This window comes from Bacillus rossius, chromosome 15 (genome assembly GCF_032445375.1).
Source record: "Bacillus rossius redtenbacheri isolate Brsri chromosome 15, Brsri_v3, whole genome shotgun sequence".
NCBI lineage: Eukaryota > Metazoa > Arthropoda > Insecta > Phasmatodea > Bacillidae > Bacillus > Bacillus rossius.
In genome coordinates, this window is record NC_086342.1 from 46,517,280 (window position 1) to 46,535,378 (window position 18,099).

Sequence of the window (18,099 nt, forward strand, 5' to 3'; positions counted from 1 at the left end):
TATTTGTACACACATACCTGATGAAACTATTTCTTGGCATACAATTATTTAATTATTTCATACAGCAAAACATTTCATTTAAAACTCACTATTAACAATCCGAAACTTCCATTTTCATTTTAAAAACTTTTTTTTTTTTTACAAGCCAGCAAAGATATTGCACTTCTTTGCAAAAACAAAGCACATAAAATAAAAAAATCTTTTCTCATAGTGTTCATTCGAGTCCAAAGACAAAATAAAAATTATTCAGTTTCATAGTGCTGTGAATATGGCATATTTACAACGGAATTTAAAAATTTCAAATTCGTACTACGAAATACGAAGAAACTTCGCTTTTTACATCCAATCACAACATCCACGTTTCAAACGACATGCAAAGAATTGTCAGAACTATTCAACATGGTGGAAAACATTTATTATCAGGAACATGCTCCTGGGAAATAATTGTGCCTCAGGTAATAAAATAATACAATTATATATTTGCAGTTTCAAAGAGTGATTAGATAATTTTCCAGGAAGTAAAAAAATGCATTGTCATTTTTTTATTTGCTTTATTCGTGCGCGCCATTCTCCTAGATAATTCCCTGCGGCTAAGTTGGTTATCTGTATTTTGGAAGCTTATGTACTACTTTAAAATACAAAATATGTAAAAAAATTATTATAAAAATCATACAAGTAGTTTTCTCATTATTGACTTTGTCTCTAGTAAATAATTCGCAGCACTCGTCACGGCAATTTTTTTTTTTACTTTGGCCAGAAAAATGTAACATTAGTTGGAACAAGTAACCAATGTGTAATTCTATATGAGCCTAGAAAGCCACAGGCAATATATGTGGTCGTTATTATACCCGTACATTGGGATTGCCATATTATTGCACGCTAACATGCCGTGAATTTTTTTACTATAGTAATTACTAGAGACCTGCAAAATTCGCGGATTCATTTCGTGATATGCTACAATTCAAATAATTATACCTTAGCTCTGCTTCTACCACTGGTTCACTGTTAATCTGGAGGACTGAGGGCCAATTAGAGACCCTCACCCATAGAAGTGTCGAATCACAGACACTCAGTCGAGACGACTCACAAGTCAGCAGCCAATGAACAGGTGGCATTTGCCCGAGTGTGTAGAGTTATAGTTTCTCCTGGAGGTCATTGAATCCGCAAATTTTGCAGGTCTCTAGTAATTACATATTTCAGTGAATTTTTAAAACATATTATTAGGGAAAATTATAGACTAGCCAAAGCAGTACGCAAAATGTCACCTATAATTTGTGAAATACTTAGTGATGATGTTTTATAGAGAAAATGTTTCGTGCAAATACAGTCTTTATCTCATTGATAAAGACCGGAAAAATTCGCGGATTCATTTCACGACAGCCTGAAATACAAATAGTTATACCTTAGTGCTGCCTCTGCTATTGGCTCACAACTCACCTGGTCGACTCTGGGCCAGTGAGAAACACTGAACCGTAGCTGTATCGAATCACAGGCCGCTACGTTGGGAAACCTTCACAAGACAGCAGCCAATGAGAGGGTGTCATTTGACCGAGTGTACGTAGAACTATAAAGTTCATCCTAGAGGTCATGGAACCCGCGAATTTTTCCGGTCCCTACTCATTGAGCCATATTATTATTCTTACTAACTTATTTGAAGGTTTTTTTACAAATAGGAACAGAGGTCCATAAGATAACCCAATTAATTATTAACTAGTATCTACATTTTTTTTCTAAATCATAACAATATGAACGTGCAGGAAAATAATCTCAGTTTAATAGGTCCACTGCTTACTCTCCCCGCTGTAGCGTGACTTGACAGTGTCTCCCCCTGCTGTTAGTCTCTTGCATCACCAACACTCAGCTCTGTAACTAATACTCAGTCGTCCGCCGTCCCAGGCGCGCGGATCTTCACACAGGAGGCCCGCCTCTCGCCTCCCCTCTATCGCTCGCCAAGAGGGGGCGACTGAAATGCTGCCCCTTGGAAGGGCAGCCCTTCAGGATTTATCTGGCAATGGTTTGTTTGTACAGCGACTGGAAGGGCAGCCCTTCCAGTATCTTAAAATGTGTATATTTTCGTAATTCTATAATCCTGAATTGTTGCCCCTTGGAAGCGCAGCCCATCAGGATATCTTTGAATGTGGTGTTTTTGAAAGTTTGTCTGAATTGTTGCCCCTTGGATGGGCAGCCCTTCAGGATTTTTCAGACAGTGGTTAGTTTATAAAGTGACCGAACCGAACCTTACCTAAACTAACCACTGTCAGATAAATCCTGAAGGGCTGCCCTTCCAAGGGGCAACAATTCAGCTCTCCCGCCATGAGACGGCTCGCTCACCCGGGCTCCCTACTCGGACACTCGCGCGTACTCTCTCTCTCTCTCTCTCTCTCTCTCTCTCTCTCCCCCCCCCCCCCCCGCAGGTCGGACTCGCCTCGCATGCCTGTCGGGTTCCACCACGGAAATGTCTCGTCGCGTCATCAAAGCCACCGACTCGAAGCTGCTAAAAAAATGGTGAATCTAGTTTGCGGAATATTCCACCAAGTTAAACATCCAGCTGAGTTAATTTTTTCAGTCACGCCAAATTGGAAAACTGTTGGAAACACAATATAAAGTTTAATGGCTATGACTATGTATTGTTATTCGTATAAAATAAGACAGCGGAATTCAATAACTACAAAATTAACACGTTGTTCATTTTAACTCATTTATAGGTGTTATAACACATCCCTGACAAAAAAAAACTTGTATACTTTTCTGTATTAAAAAAAAAACCTACCATGTATTTTTGTGAAACAAAACTAATATTTCCCATTTAAAATATAATTTATTTATGATACAAAATAAATGGCATTTACTTACAGGTCCCTAAGAGTATAGCCTATAACTACACAGAAGAAAATTGTACTTTTAATAAAGATTCCTTGTAAACCAGTTGCCAAGATATAGTTTGTAATACTGTTAAAAAGAAGATATTGTAACTTTCTGCAACAAATGGCTTGAGGTTGTTTTTGCATATATGAGAGACGTTTTTCGAGACAATACTGAATTTTCTTACGAAAATTGGCGCATATAAATTTTTAACCACAATAAAGATTATCGAATACTATACAATTCGACTTTATTTTGTTGTATCATTCTTATTATGTGCGCTGTTAATACTGGGAAGCTATTCAGGGAGCGATTTACAGATAACTTGAACTATTGGAGGTACTGTGACAACGCAAATCATAAATGCCCAGGTAAGAATCCGAATCCAGGTTTACTTCTAACTCTATGTTGTAGTGATGCGGTTGTTTTCGTGTAAATGCACAAATTTACAAATATCTGTAATTTTCCATGAACATATCTATTCCATTTACAAAAAAAAAATACGCCGAAGGAAGGGGGAAAAAAACAGTATTTTGTGTTGGCTATGAAAATATTTATTTAATACGTGTCTAACATAGTAGAAAAACTGTTATCGTATACACAACACGTAGCATTTCTTACTGATGTATTGTTCCTCCTTTATTGCACGGTTTGAGAGAACACGGGAAAACAGCAAATTCTCATGCATTGTAGTGTCCCGCGTACTTGTTCTTTATTGCAGAGTTGAACTGTTCCCAGGCTTCATCCTCTCGTTTGCTTAGCTCCCTCTCTCTCTCGCTCTCTCTTTTCTCTATCTCTCTGTCTCATGCCCGTTCCCCCCCCCCCCTCCCCACACTCCGGGGTTTCGTCTTGAGGATGGATACGTGTGCCTCTAGCCTGTATCAAGCATTTGCTCGCCGCTTTGAAAATCTTTGAGTGCTGTTGTAACTGAAAAAAAAAATGAGGCATACAAACATTATAGTTGGTGCATTGGAATAAACGTTTTTGTAAGCCCTGCGTAAGACATAATTACATTTAATTGCATTGTAAGCATTTTAATTAATCAGGAAGTAATAGAATTAATAAAAATGAACATACAAAAAAATTCAACAATAGGATGTTTTGAACTCTAGAAACAATTTGTTTAAAATTACGAAAAGTGCTGGGAAAAATTCTTTAAATCTCCCCTAAATTATATATATTCCTCTTTTTTTTTAATTAAAGCTCAAATTTAACAGATAGTTCCGACTAATCACACACAAACACACACACAAAAACACACACACACATATATAGGTATATGTGTGTGTGTGTTTGTGTGTGTGTTTGTTTGTGTGTTTGTTTGTGTGTGTGTGTGTTTGTGTGTGATTAGACGGAACTATCTGTTAAATTTGAGCTTTAATAAAAAAAAAAGGAAACTGGATTTAAAACTATATTATTTTTGTGGTCAGAAAATTAAACCAAATAAAAAATTAAGTAAAATTTATTCTCAAATGGTTTTTATTTGTACTCGAAAAGAAAATGCAACGCTATTAACTGATTGATAGGCTTCAATGAACGTTCTTCCATATTTGACACATTGCTTTCATTATTAGCTCTAGTCAGCTAAAGGAGCTTTTCCCATGTTTATCCCAGCCAATGTGGAAACACAAAACTGCAATACAGAGATTCCTGTATTCACCGTGGATGAAGTAGGTACGCTGTAGTAATTATTGTTACGAGGCGGCCAGTGAAGGCTGCAGCGCCTGTATCTAAGGGAAACCCCAACTCCGTCCGGATCCCGCACCCCCGCCCTCCGCTACCGCTACACGGACCCTCCATTAGTGGGCCTCTTTCTGTCCCGTGGGTCGTGGGCGCCTCACTGTCTGGTTCCCAGGGCACCGTCACGCCAAGTACCGTTATCCCCTTTTCTCACAATGCATGCAGTAAAGGGGGTAAGATACAGCAGTGAGAAACACATTAAATCAACATTTTTTTTAGCCACCACAATTTTTTTGGTATATATATGCAGAATTTTTTTTTTGACGTGAAAACGTCTAATAAATCGATGAACTCCGGCTGCATGCACGAAAAAGTGTCCCGTTACGCACATTGTCCCGTTATGCTGTGTCCCGTTACGCTCATTGTACGCTTGCGCCGCATCTATCTCTCTTCCACTCGATTGGAACAACCATCGATTTGACTTTTTTGAGGCACGTCAAACTTGGAACACTCCCATTCGTTTCCTACTTTTCCTATCATCGTCCTATCCTTAACAGAATAACACGGATTGGAAGAAGTTTAATACCAAACATGTATAAAAGTTATAGTTAAAATAATCTCTTCGTTAAAGTAATAAACAAATTTGAATTAATGAGTGCAAATAAAAGTAAATTTATCAATTAAATTGTAGATTTCATTTCACTCCTTCTTGTATCCATACAAAATAGTGATAATTCAATAAAACTGATTCAATTTTATTCATAAAAGTATGCAATCATTTCATCAATATTTTGTTATGACGTCACGTTAAACTATCGTCCGTAAACCAACTTTACAGACAACCAATTTTTTGTAAATGGTACAGAAATATTCATGTAAAATGACAGTTATTTGTAAGTTTGTACATTTACATGAAAATGAAAACTGTGGCTGCACTACTTCTGGGTTCGGACTAATCCACAGGTGTGGTCCCAGTACCCCCAATAGTCAAAGTTAATTGTAAAACGTTCCCTGACTAGCTTTCCAGTATTTACAGCGCACATAATAAGCACGATCCAACAAAATAAATTTGAATTGTAAAATATTTTATTATCTTTTCCAAGGTTTAAAAAATTATAAATGCTAGCATGAAACATCAGTAAAAATTTAAAAGTATGCTCCGATTTTCGTAATAAATATTCAGTATTATTTCTAAAAAGTCTTTATATATGCTAAAATAACCATAGCCATTTGTTGTATAAAGTTACAGTATTACAAAATATTTATTGGCAACGGGTTTCCAAAATGTTTTTTTTTAAATAACAGATTTTTTACTGTGTAATTATATAACCTTAGTGACGTGTTAGTAAAAGCCATTTATTTTGTTATAACAAATAAATTCTTTCTTAAATGTAGGTATAATGTTATTTTGTTTTCACGATAAATATTTGCTCAGGGTTTCTTTTTCCAGAAAAATATTCAAGCTGTTTTATCAGCGCTGTGTTGTTACATATAGTAATGTGTTAAAGCCTACATCGTATTAATTTTGTAGCTATTGAATTTTGCTGTGTCTTATTTTTATGCCAATAGCAATATTCCTAACCATAAAAACTGTATATTATTTTTCCAACTGTTTTCCAACTCAGCGTGGCTGACAAATATAATCCACCCACCTCGATATTTAACTTCATATACACCATACAAGTATTCCATGTGTTAAAGTTCCAAACTTCAACTTTAATAAACTAAGTAAGTTTACGAAATAATTGCATTTTCGGACCGATATGCTCTGGGAAGAAAAAAGTTTATTTATATTATCCTTATAATTATAGAATAAATACCGTAGAGCAAGTGTTGTAAAAAGTTGAAATACCTTTCTTGAACTATTACAAACTATTTCTTGGAAGTTGTTTCCATAGGAATCTTTTGTAAAAATACAGTATCTATATCACTACGGTTATGTTTGCATATATAAAAAACTTTTTCTCATAGATAATTCTTAGTATTTGATTTGATAATATTTCTTGGGCATATTTTCATTTTAGTTTTGCACGGTTTTTCATGGAAAAAAATTTCAAACACGCAAATCAAGGATTAAAAATGAAAACAGAAACCCGCAGAGAACTAGCCAAAAATCAGCTGATGTCAAACAGATGAAAAAAAAACTGAAATGAACGTAAAACCAGTATTACGGACGATACGACACAGTACAGACAAACTTATTCAAACTTAAATGCCAGACAGCAAAATAATTCCGTGGAAGGAATAAATCTGCGCTTGTTGCGTAAAAGTGGTTAAGTCCAAAATCATAGCTTTGAGAAAAATCGCGATTGAAAATTATCAGGTTTCTTGAAGTCAGTTTTTTTAGCCTGCTTTACAACTTTGGAAAACTCATTAATTGTTTTAAAATAATGTCTCTAATCTCCCTTATCAATTTTGAAAGTAAATAATTCAATATCACTGTGTATTTTAACCATCTGTGACTTAACCCCCTTTACGCAACAAGAACAGAAATAATAACAGCACAGTTGAACACAGTGAGCTAACAAAGTTGAGAGACTGTTTCCACAACGACAGTAAATGCAGGTAGACAATTAAAACTTGGACAACGCAACATATATATCATGTAGGGGCATGCATTATTCGCGAAATAATCTGATCTCTCATTAGACTGCAACAAGGTATGCCTGCGCCAGCGATTGCTCCCTTGTGATTGGCTGCCGTCTGCGAGATAACCCATCGCCCTGTCTGGCCGGGCCATTCAGGACAGGTTTGCTTCAGCACTGGATGGCTGCGATTGGTGCGCCGGCAGTAGACATGCGCCCTGAGATAAACCCAGCCAACCACGAGACACGGACAATGCTACAGAGTTTTAAAACACTGCTGGTCTGGAAATCTTTTCGCGAAAATTACATGGCCCTAATCTCTGGCCTCAGGATAGAATTAAAAGTTATAGGCGTGCTCGACCCATGTTTACTTTCCCATTGGTTGATTTCTTAGCGAGAACATTTTTATCCTTGTTATTTGGCACTACCTGATTCTCTTACTTCTCTCCTAGCTGGACATTGTTGGCTGACGGTCGTAAAGGGGTGTATCCAGATAACTGCGGTCCAATCATGAACACTGTGCGACAGTGTGGGGGTTTGCATTCTAGCTTGCGACTAAACGAACGCGCGAAAATTCCGTGGCTCTAATCATATGTATATTATATTCTGTGTGTTGAGTCTCCTGCGTTACGCTGCTAGCTCTCAGGAGGTTCCATGAGCACACATTCGCACCCGTGACTCAGTCACTCAGTGACCTCCATCTGACAGCCGGCCGCACTCCAAGGTCAGCTGGGCGTCCTTTTACTACGCCAATTTGTCTAGTTCCCGGCCCGTGTGCCAGCGGCGCCTATACCGCGTGACCGCATCTGTGTTGCAACTCTCTCCCCCCCTCCTCACCCTTCTGTCCCCGGCTCTATCCGCAGCTGCGCATACCGAACCACTGGAACCAGCGGACACAGAACAGCGACTCCTACAGAGGTAAACAGCTCGCAGATCAGGTGGAGCGTAAGTAGGGGCAGGCATTTTTCGCGAAAAGATCTGAATACTCACTTGACTGCAACAAGGTGTACCCGCACCTGTGGTGTCTTCCTTGTGGTTGGCGGCCGTCTGTGAGAGAAGACGTTGCCTTATTTGACAGAGGCATTCAGAACGCGTTTACTTCCACGCTGTGATTGGTGTTCTTACAATCGATATGTACCTGGAATAAAGTCACCCAATCACGAAACACAGACGATGCTATAGAGTTTTAACTTTCATCTAGTCTCGAAATCTTTTCGCGAAATTTGCATGCCCCTGAGCATAAGGCCCCATCCTAGACGAGAGGGAGGGGGTGTGAAGCCCAAAAAAGGTTCGAGTGGTATTACAGCGTACCTACTGCACTTTATCAAATGTGGCGGCCGTTTGTACACAGATGTATCAGCTGCACCTGTGTTGGAGGTTAAATTGGAGGGAAAAAAATTGTCAACACGCTTCATTACTTTTGCATTATGATCATTGGTTTTCGACTTTGAATACCTATATATATATATGAAAACATTTCAAAAAGTAATATTTTGATCAAATTTTCTTCCGAACAGCTTAATTACAGCTGATACAAATACAAACAAACGAATCGGTATGTGAAAATCAGAAAAAAATTAATGGGGGAAAAAGGCTTTACGTCTGATGGCTAATGCTCCATATGTATCCTTTCATAATCTCTGGTGATGATGCTATTAGTCGGGTGGCCCCATAAATATGTGTAAAATGAACCTTGGCTAGAGGTTCAAATCCAAACTTTTAGGTATACGTTCTTTAAATGATTCATAAAAAATGGAATTTTGATTTAAAACAATTTCTTGGACATACGCTATTGCAGTTTTTCACCGTTTGTCATGGATAAAAAAAATAAAAAATAAGAAATAAAAAACACAACCCACATAAAACAAGCCTAAACCAGCTGATGTCACACACAATAACCCAACAATGAACCGAAACAGGCATATGGACATCACAACAACACTATCTCAGACGAACACATTCAAACTAAAATTACAGTAGAAGGAATTTACACATGAAAAAAATAATAACAGCGCAGACGAATACAGTTGGCTACAACGACGAGACAGTTTATGTTTTCATTTTTATATTTGTTTTGCATTCGTGAAATTTTCCCATGAAAAGCAGTGCAAAACTGCAATGGCGTATATCCAGGAAATAGTATTATACAAGCTTTAAGTTTTATAATGTTAATTTAACTACTTGATGAATAGTTGCTCATTAAAAGAGATTTAAACTGTGCGAAAAACTCATAATATTGTTTTACAATTTAAAAAAAAATGTTTCTATATACATGGGTATGAGATGCAAAATTTCTGGTATCCCACACCAAAAAATATGTGGCTGCCAAAATGAAGGGAATAAATTTTCACTGGTTTGTTTGTCTGATAATAACTTAGGCATTAATTCTCACAATCAATACGGCTATGCTAGTAACATATGATGAAAGCTACTATCTAGCGGGTGGACCGAAAACTACTTCAGAAAACTACATCTCGGCAGATAGAGTTCCTCTCTCGTGGACAGAACTGCGTCGATCCAGCGATGTCTTGCCTTGACGCTGTAGACCTGCCCACTCTGCAGACAAGCACTGTGGAGTTTCACACACGCCTTAAAAACTTAATCATAAATTCTAATAAGGGAAGTGAGTGTGACTGTTAATAGAACCAAAGTGTGGTTTGCTGAAGGTATATCAGTGACTTCACTTTACACCAGAGGCGGATAAAAAAGGGGGTGAGGTGGGAAATCCCCCCCCCCTCCTAAAGAGTCAAACCTTGCAAAAGAAATGGAATGCAATCCAGGTGAATAATTTTTTTATTAGTGAATAAATATAAATTATTTTGTTTATTTGCCCGAGACGTTTTTAATGCCCCAAGTATTGCGTTCTACTTGTTCTTAATTGTTTTAAAAAGAATGAATTTAGCTTTATTTAAATTTTTGGTTAATAATTTTGATATATGTTTATCAGGTTGGTATCATAAATATAATTATTCAGTATTGGATATTTTATACCCGGGTTTCCATAAACAGGGGTTTGTCAATATTGTTCTATGTTTTAGGAAATAAGTCCCTGACTTCAATAACTGGTATTTTTTTGTAATAAATTGAAGGGCAGAATCATCACAGGATCCGCCCCCGCTTTACACCTGTGCTTAAAGAGATTCATTCACTGGGAAATTAGTGAGATACGTCGAGAAATTAGTGGTGACAGGCAATAAATGGAGAATCTTTTTTTTTTTTTTTTAGTCATTAAAAATATTTTTGACACACAGCATTTTGACCGACACTTTCGATCTACTGACTACTACCTAAATTAGAGAAATTTGATTAGTTTATTCATTGATTCAAGTGGAGCAGTTTTAATATATTTTTAGTCAAAGTCCACTGATTTAGAAGAGTTTTAAAAAATGTTAAATTAGATTGTATGTATTTTTACATCTAAAATTTCATGGTTTTCTAAATAATGACCATCTGTAAAGAAATGCGTAAAGAAAACTGCATTGGCAAAATCCTCAATTATTTATTTTATTTACTGGGTAGCAAAGTAGACATGAAGCACGTCCACATTTGTTTCGCAGTGCTCTTGACACGGCCTGTGCACATCTTAAATGATTTCAACAACATTTTATTTGGTTGTTTCAAATATCTAGATATGTTATTTAAATCGATATTTGATTGAGATGTGGAAATCTTCCTTCATTGATTTGCTAAATTACAGAATAACTGTTGCAAATGAAGATCAAGGTTCAAGAACGTCAGTGTCATGAAACCAAGATACAGGCTGAGGTCAAAGTGCAGTTCACAGTCAGGCTGAAGCTGGCGCTAGAAGTTCACAAATATGTGTGCGGTTGTCTGAAGTCTGTCTGACGTGACAACGTCTAATAAATCGATGAACGCCGGCTGCACGCACGAAAAAGGATGACTCATTGTCCCGTTACACTGTGTCCCGTTACACTCATTGTACGCTTGCGCCTCATCTATCTCTCTTCCACTCGATTGGAACAACCATCGATTTGACTTTTTCGAGGCACATTAAACTTGAAACACTCCCATTCGTTTCCTACTTTTCCTATCATCGTCCTATCCTTAACAGAATAACACAGATTGGAAGAAGTTAAATAGCAAACATGTATAAAAGTTATAGTTAAAATAATCTGTTCATTTAAGTAATAAACAAATTTGAATTAATGAGTGCAAATCAAAGTAAATTTATCAATTAAATTGTAGATTTCATTTCACTCCTTCTTTGTATCTATAAAAAATAGTGATAATTCAATAAAATGATTCAATTTTATTCATAAAAGTATGCAATCATTTCATCAATGTTTTGTTATGACGTTGTCACGTTAAACTATCGTCCGTAAACCGACTTTACAGACAACCAATTTTTTTTCATGTTGCAAAGTTTCTTTATGGATTGACTAGCGTATCTGTGGTGGGCTATTTCTCTTAGTAACAAGGCTGGAAATGAGATGTCCTACTCAGCAGAGTGTAACCTAATCTTCCGCACGATCAGTATAAGAAAATTTAAATAATTGTTCGATCATAATCTTAAATCTACGTACGTTCTTCCCCGATTGCTTTGAAAATTTGACACAATGTTGCATTCGAATACGCGTGTGTTTTTATATACCTATGCTATGTAAAACCTTGTGACAGGTAAAAATATAGATAAAATATAGATAGGTAAAACATGGAATTTAATATTTTCATCGTTATAGAATGACATATATAGACATATAGAGAGATATAATGATATATATGTATAGAAGAGAGCGATAGACAGATACAAGCAGATATATATAGGGAGATAAAGACAGATAAAAACAGCTATATAAATGTAGATAGGTACATGGAGAGATAAATAGATAGATATTAAATTAGAGAGAGAGTTATAGAGAAAGACGCTTTTTATGTGCGTACCTAATTAAAAAATGACAAGGAATTGCAACGCATTCCAGTCATCAGATAGTAAAGAGTGTAAGTTATCAGCAACATTTATATTGAGTTTTCTCGCAGTATATAGGTATAAAATACCACTAGTATATGACTACCGGCGATGTTCATATCACGTAAGTCCACTGTATGAAATTACAGCATTTATGGACTTTTTCGACGAAGAATTCACATAAAATAAACGATGACTTCGTAATTTCATATAACTGAATCTTGTAGAAAAATTCCATATTATAGCTTTTGAGTACCTACTGTTTTTTTATAAGCCGGATAAACGCACACGTGGAAGAAATAGTGTTTTTTGATAGTCTTAATTTTTTTTTAATTGTTATTAACATAGTAAGATTATTCTTGAGATTCGTGTTCGAAACAAGTAAGTATAGGTGTGGAATGAGTTCTGGATCCCGACCCCTGATTTCTCGGTGTGCAGTCGGGGCCGGGATCCGCCATCTTGGTTTGTGACGTCACGGTGACCTTCTTGAAAGTCCTTGACCTTCGACCTTGATTCCGGCCCCCAACTTGTATTCAAAAATTTTGAAATATGATGTCACGTCCGCTGTTTTGTTTTCTACAACCCTCCGGAATATTGTATTATATTACATACTAGCTAATAGCCCGCTGCTTCGCTAGCACAGTTTTTGAGTATTGCTAATACCTAGACCGGGAAAATTCGCGGGTTCCATGACCTCCAGGATGAACTTTATAGTTCTCCGTACACTTAGTCAAATGCCACCCTCTCATTGACTGCTGTCTTGTGAAGGTGTCCCAACGTAGCGGCCTGTGATTAGATACAGCTACGGTTGAGTGTTTCTCACTGACCCAGAGTCATCCAGGTGAGTTGTGAGCCAATAGCAGAGGCAGCACTAAGGTATAACTATTTGGATTTCAGGCTGTCGTGAAATGAATCCGCGAATTTTTCCGGTCTCTAGTAATATCTTACCATTAAAACAATATTAGGTGATTAATTCCAAATATGTTTACTGAATAAATAGACTAAATAAATTGTCAGATGCATAAAATATTTATTTCATAATGTAACTGTTTAAGATTGGCATTTTTGGAGTAGTTATGCGTAGGCTCTTTTTTTTTTTTTTTTTTTTTGGTATATGTTAAGCATCTGATTTTAAAACTTCTATTTCAGAGTATTCGAAGATATATTTTACCTTGATGAATTCACACTTACCTCCTTTTCATTTCATGAGGTAGACAATTTAAGAAAAAATCATCTTATACTCGCACCTAAATTATTTTGACAAATTTTATGCCATAGTTTACACTGAAACTTTTAATTACTGCGGTTAGAGATATTCTTATAATTTTATAATATAAGTTTTAACCTTTACCATTTTTCTATATTCTAAAATCATATACCCAAATTAATTTTTACCTTATTTTTGCTCAGTTGCAGACCAAACAACCGCTAGTTTCTGCGGGTGTTCGAGTTATAAAGTAATGCGATCATTGGCTAAATACTTATGAGCATAATAATATTTTCACATTTGAAGAAACCAATCAAGCTCACACCTGCTTCCTGGCCTCAAAATAAACACCATGATTATTTGCAATTCTCTCAGAAAGGTGCACAATAAAATGGAAATTGTGATAACTTCTTTCCCCTTGTCTCTTCGAGCAGCTGGCTTATCACGTCTTCAAAGCCTGGAATGCTATCAAATCTCTAACTAAAATAAGTGATGAAACTGCCACCAAGCAACAATAATGCCACCATGATGAATTTCGCATTAATATGAAGCAGTGCCATGACTATTAAATGGTCTTTGTGAGGTCGAGTCTTAGGTTGGTCCGGGGGGGGGGGGGGGGCAGGGGCAAATAGGGGGGATATTTCCTCCTCTTGCTACGAAGTTATGAAATTTTTTTGGAAAATATTAGAAACTACGTCAACTACGGGTACTACTATAGGCCCATACATCATTATGTAGAGTCAATTGTAAAAGATTTTTTTAATTGTATTTATATAAGTGAGGTTAGGTTTCCTTTAGGTATTTCTTATTTGCAATATACATATATTATAAATTGTATAATAAATAAATAATAATAATTAATAAATTAAAACAGTTGAATTTTACCTAGAATATTTTACTAAATTAAATAATTAATTTTAGACACGTATTTATATTTAATTAAGTGCCCCCCCCCCCTGAAAAACCAGTTGTCTGCTACATTAATATTGCCGACAAAAATGATTGTTTCTGAAACCAATAAAATATTTTAATATAATTAATGAATTTCTTGTAGAATCATAAAATTTGGTGGTTGGATGTTATGTGTAGTGTTCAGTAGATTAAATACAAATTTAGTAATTTTAAGTCATTTTTTCTCTGGCTATTCTGAAATCCCAGAGTGCCCCCTCCGAGGTGAACCTCTGGATCCGCCACTGAAACACATTTCTTTTTTTAATACACGTGTAGAAATGTCAGTTTTATTGTAGTTTCTTCCCTGAGACAAACCTGTGGTGTTATGGAAGAGAGGGTTAAGTCAAAAACATTAAGTTTTAAGAGAGGTGGAAGAAAGTCTAATATTATTTTCACGATCAAATATTAGTCTTTATACTATTAATAATTGATATCTTGTACAGGCAACACAAGACTACAAACCATTCAAAGTGTCAAAAGGCATATCCATCAAATAATCCTTGACTTTCTTCCACCTCTCTTAAAATTTGATGTTTTTGACTTCACCCTCTCTTCCATAACACCACAGATTAACAGCCGGCGCGGAAGAAGGTAAAGGATCGTCCATTAATCACGTGATGTTTTTTTAGCAAATTTTTAACCCCCCTCCCCCCTAGTGATTTGTGGTGAGGTTTCAGACTTCCCCCCCCCTCAATAAATCACGTGTATTTTTTTGGTACAAAATATTTTTAAAAATTTCAGAATATTATCTTTAAATATAGGTATAATCTAATTTAATTCTGGAAAATTAAGCATAGTGATAAAAATGTCCAGACACACATTAAGGTTGCAGGTTTATTCTCACTGGCATAAAAATAATAAAGGAAAGGCTTATATGTGATTTACGCATGTATTCGACGCCAAAATCACAGTCCTACTAGCGACTGGCAAGCCGAGCCGGGTGGTTCATGTTGCGGCGGGCGGGGATATTGTTGCCTGGCTACGGCGAGTCAAGGTCACGCGTCGCTTTTCGGTTTAGTAGAAATTGCACGAAAAAATAAATACACGTTATATCTCTCTACCACCCCCCTCCCCCCTTGTGATATTTCATGATTTTTTCCGACACCCCCCCCCCCCCCCCTTTTTCGAGCCTCACGTGATTAATGGACGATCCCTAACTAACTGCACGTGTGCGAGCAGGCGGAAGGATACGGCGACAAAGAGAGCGCGCGGAGGCGCCGCGCTGACGTCACTCCAAGGACGCCAGGAGCGAGCACTGCGCATGCGCGGGCCTGGGTCGAGCGCGCGCGGCTTGACCCAGGTCAGGAGCGGCCCGTCTGCGCGCCGATGGAGCTCGGCGCTCCTCCCACTCACTCACACGGGCCGAATACCAAGTAGGCCTAGACACATCCTGCAGTTTCCATCTTTAGCGAGCCGCAACATGTACTTTCTCCGTAATCACACGGAATTTCAATACGTTACAATAAAACAAAAGAGTTTGTCTGTAAAGTCGGTTTACGGACGATAATTTCACGTGATAACGTCATAAGAAAACATTGATGAAAAAATTGCATACTTTTTAATTTACAAAATACTGTTTACAGTTTTTTTTGCAAAATTTAATTTAAATAATTTGTTTAAATATAATCACGAAAATTTAGTTAAAAAGCCCGCCTTAAGCTGTTTGATATTGTTACGATCGCGCTTGGCTGCAGTGCTGGCGTCGCCGCGCTCGTTCGGCCTGTCTGCGCCCCCTTCCACCCGCATCCTCTCCCTGGTATCTCGTGTCATACTATCTCGCGACATCCTGACCGTCGCAGCGCGCACCTGCCTCAGATCGAGTTACTTAAAGAGGCCGCACTGTGGAATAAAAGGACTCAGACGCCTTTATCGGCGTTCTTTGAGCAGCCACCGCGTCCTTCGAGGACTCACGACGCGTTTCTGGGCATTTCGACGGCGAAGGTCGCGCGATATCTCGGAGACATGCCCGATTGTTCTGGATGGGAACCCAAGGGCTATAAAAGAAGGTTGGGCCAACCTTCGAGTGAGTCTGAGTCAGAGTCGGAGTGGGGAGTTCTCCCGCGGCGGAGTTTCCGGGCGATAGTGCCGCGGGTGCGACAGAGTGGCGAAGTCCTTGGACGAAGGTTCCAGGGCAGGGAGTGAGTGAGTTCAGTGGAGTCGGGAGTTTCCGGGCAATAGAGTCACGGGCGCGGCGGAGTCCCGAGTGAAGTTGCGGGCGAGTCGTCGTGTGGGATCTCGGCGAAGGGTGTGACGGCGGCGGCGGAGTGCGGCGACGGAGTCCCGCGGCGGAGACCCACGAGGGGTGCTGCGCCGAGAGTTGCGCCGGAAGTGCGGCCCAGCGAGGTGTGTGGAACGAGTGATTGGGGAATTGACATTTCTTTACATGTAATTAATTATCTGCCAATTTAGAAGATTATTTGTAAGTGGCAAGTAGTAGTAATAAATAAAACTGTGTGTGTAATAAAAATCTTTAATTGGGCTATCCTTTACGAACCCGCAGGTAAATCGTAACAATATTATAGAAGATTTTTCTCGCACGGTGGTTGGCCGGTTCTTGCACGCTCGGCTCAGGCGGAACGTGACAAATTTTCGTGCGTGCAGCCGGCGTTCATGGATTTATAAGACGTTATCACTAGAGACATCTTTATTTCACGATTTCATTTCATGTCAAGGTATTTCACAAAACACTGTAGCTTTTTCTAAGAGTCATGGCAAATTGTGAGGGTGCAGCAGTACGGTGACCACATTCTCATTGGCCCCGTCAAGAGCGGGACGACACCTCTCACCGACCTCAGCCAATAACCACAGGAGAAAAGCTACAGTGTTTTGTGAAATACCTTGACTCTAAATGTATTCGCGAAATACAGGTGTCATTAGTTATCACGTCAAAAAAGCAAAATATTATATTCGCATATTAAACATAAAGACTTAAAAAATTAAGTCTACTTACGAAAATAAAAACATCTAAATGTAAAAAAAATTATGATAATCTTTATAGTAGAGCTCTACTGATAAAATAAGAAAACCTATATTATATTAATTAATTACTGCAATAAAAAAGCAGTTGAACGAAGGCTGGGGGCGGGGCGATGGTAAGGCATGTTCAGGACTCGCGTTGTGATTGGGCCGTTTCATTTTGCGCTGTGGCAGTTAGGTGAGTTGCAGAGCCGTGTTATCCTATGGGAAGTGCCGCTTGTGTCTCGCGAGCCACGGTGTACCCATCTCTGCACTATACCAAGTCTCATCCTTAGTTGGCCGTTTACTCTCTCTGTATCTCTTTCCATTGCACGATTTCCATAATTAGTGCTTTCTTTGTTTCGATGTTCTGTGTTACCAGATACACCCCATACAGCAAAAAGGTTTTAGACACGACTTTAAATTGTAATGATTTTTTTACATGCATCTGAAACATTATATTATTTTAAGAAAAAATTTGGAATGAGAATTTTGAAAAACCCTTTCCTTGTTGTGTTTCATCAAGAGCATCATCTGATAGTTTTTATTTTTTTATTTCTTATAAGATTTAAAAGAAAGACGCCATCTTGGTTTCAACTGTTTTTTCCACAATTTATTTTTATAGTTTTAATCTTGAATGGTTTTGCCTTTGTTATTAATAGTTACATACTGCTACAAATAGTTTCTTTTGGGTAGAATAAATATTTATATTAAAATGGAATTTTTTAATTTCAGAATTACTAAAACTTTTTATAATCCATAAAAAATAACTATTTCATGATCTTAGAAAAACCAGAAAATTGCAAAATTGAAGGATGTACAATTTTATAATTAATTTTATATGATACATCATACACCGTAAAGAAAAGTTTATACTTTTACTAGTGAAACTGAGTTTCCAACGATAGGCCTATAACTTGTAAAATTGCAAG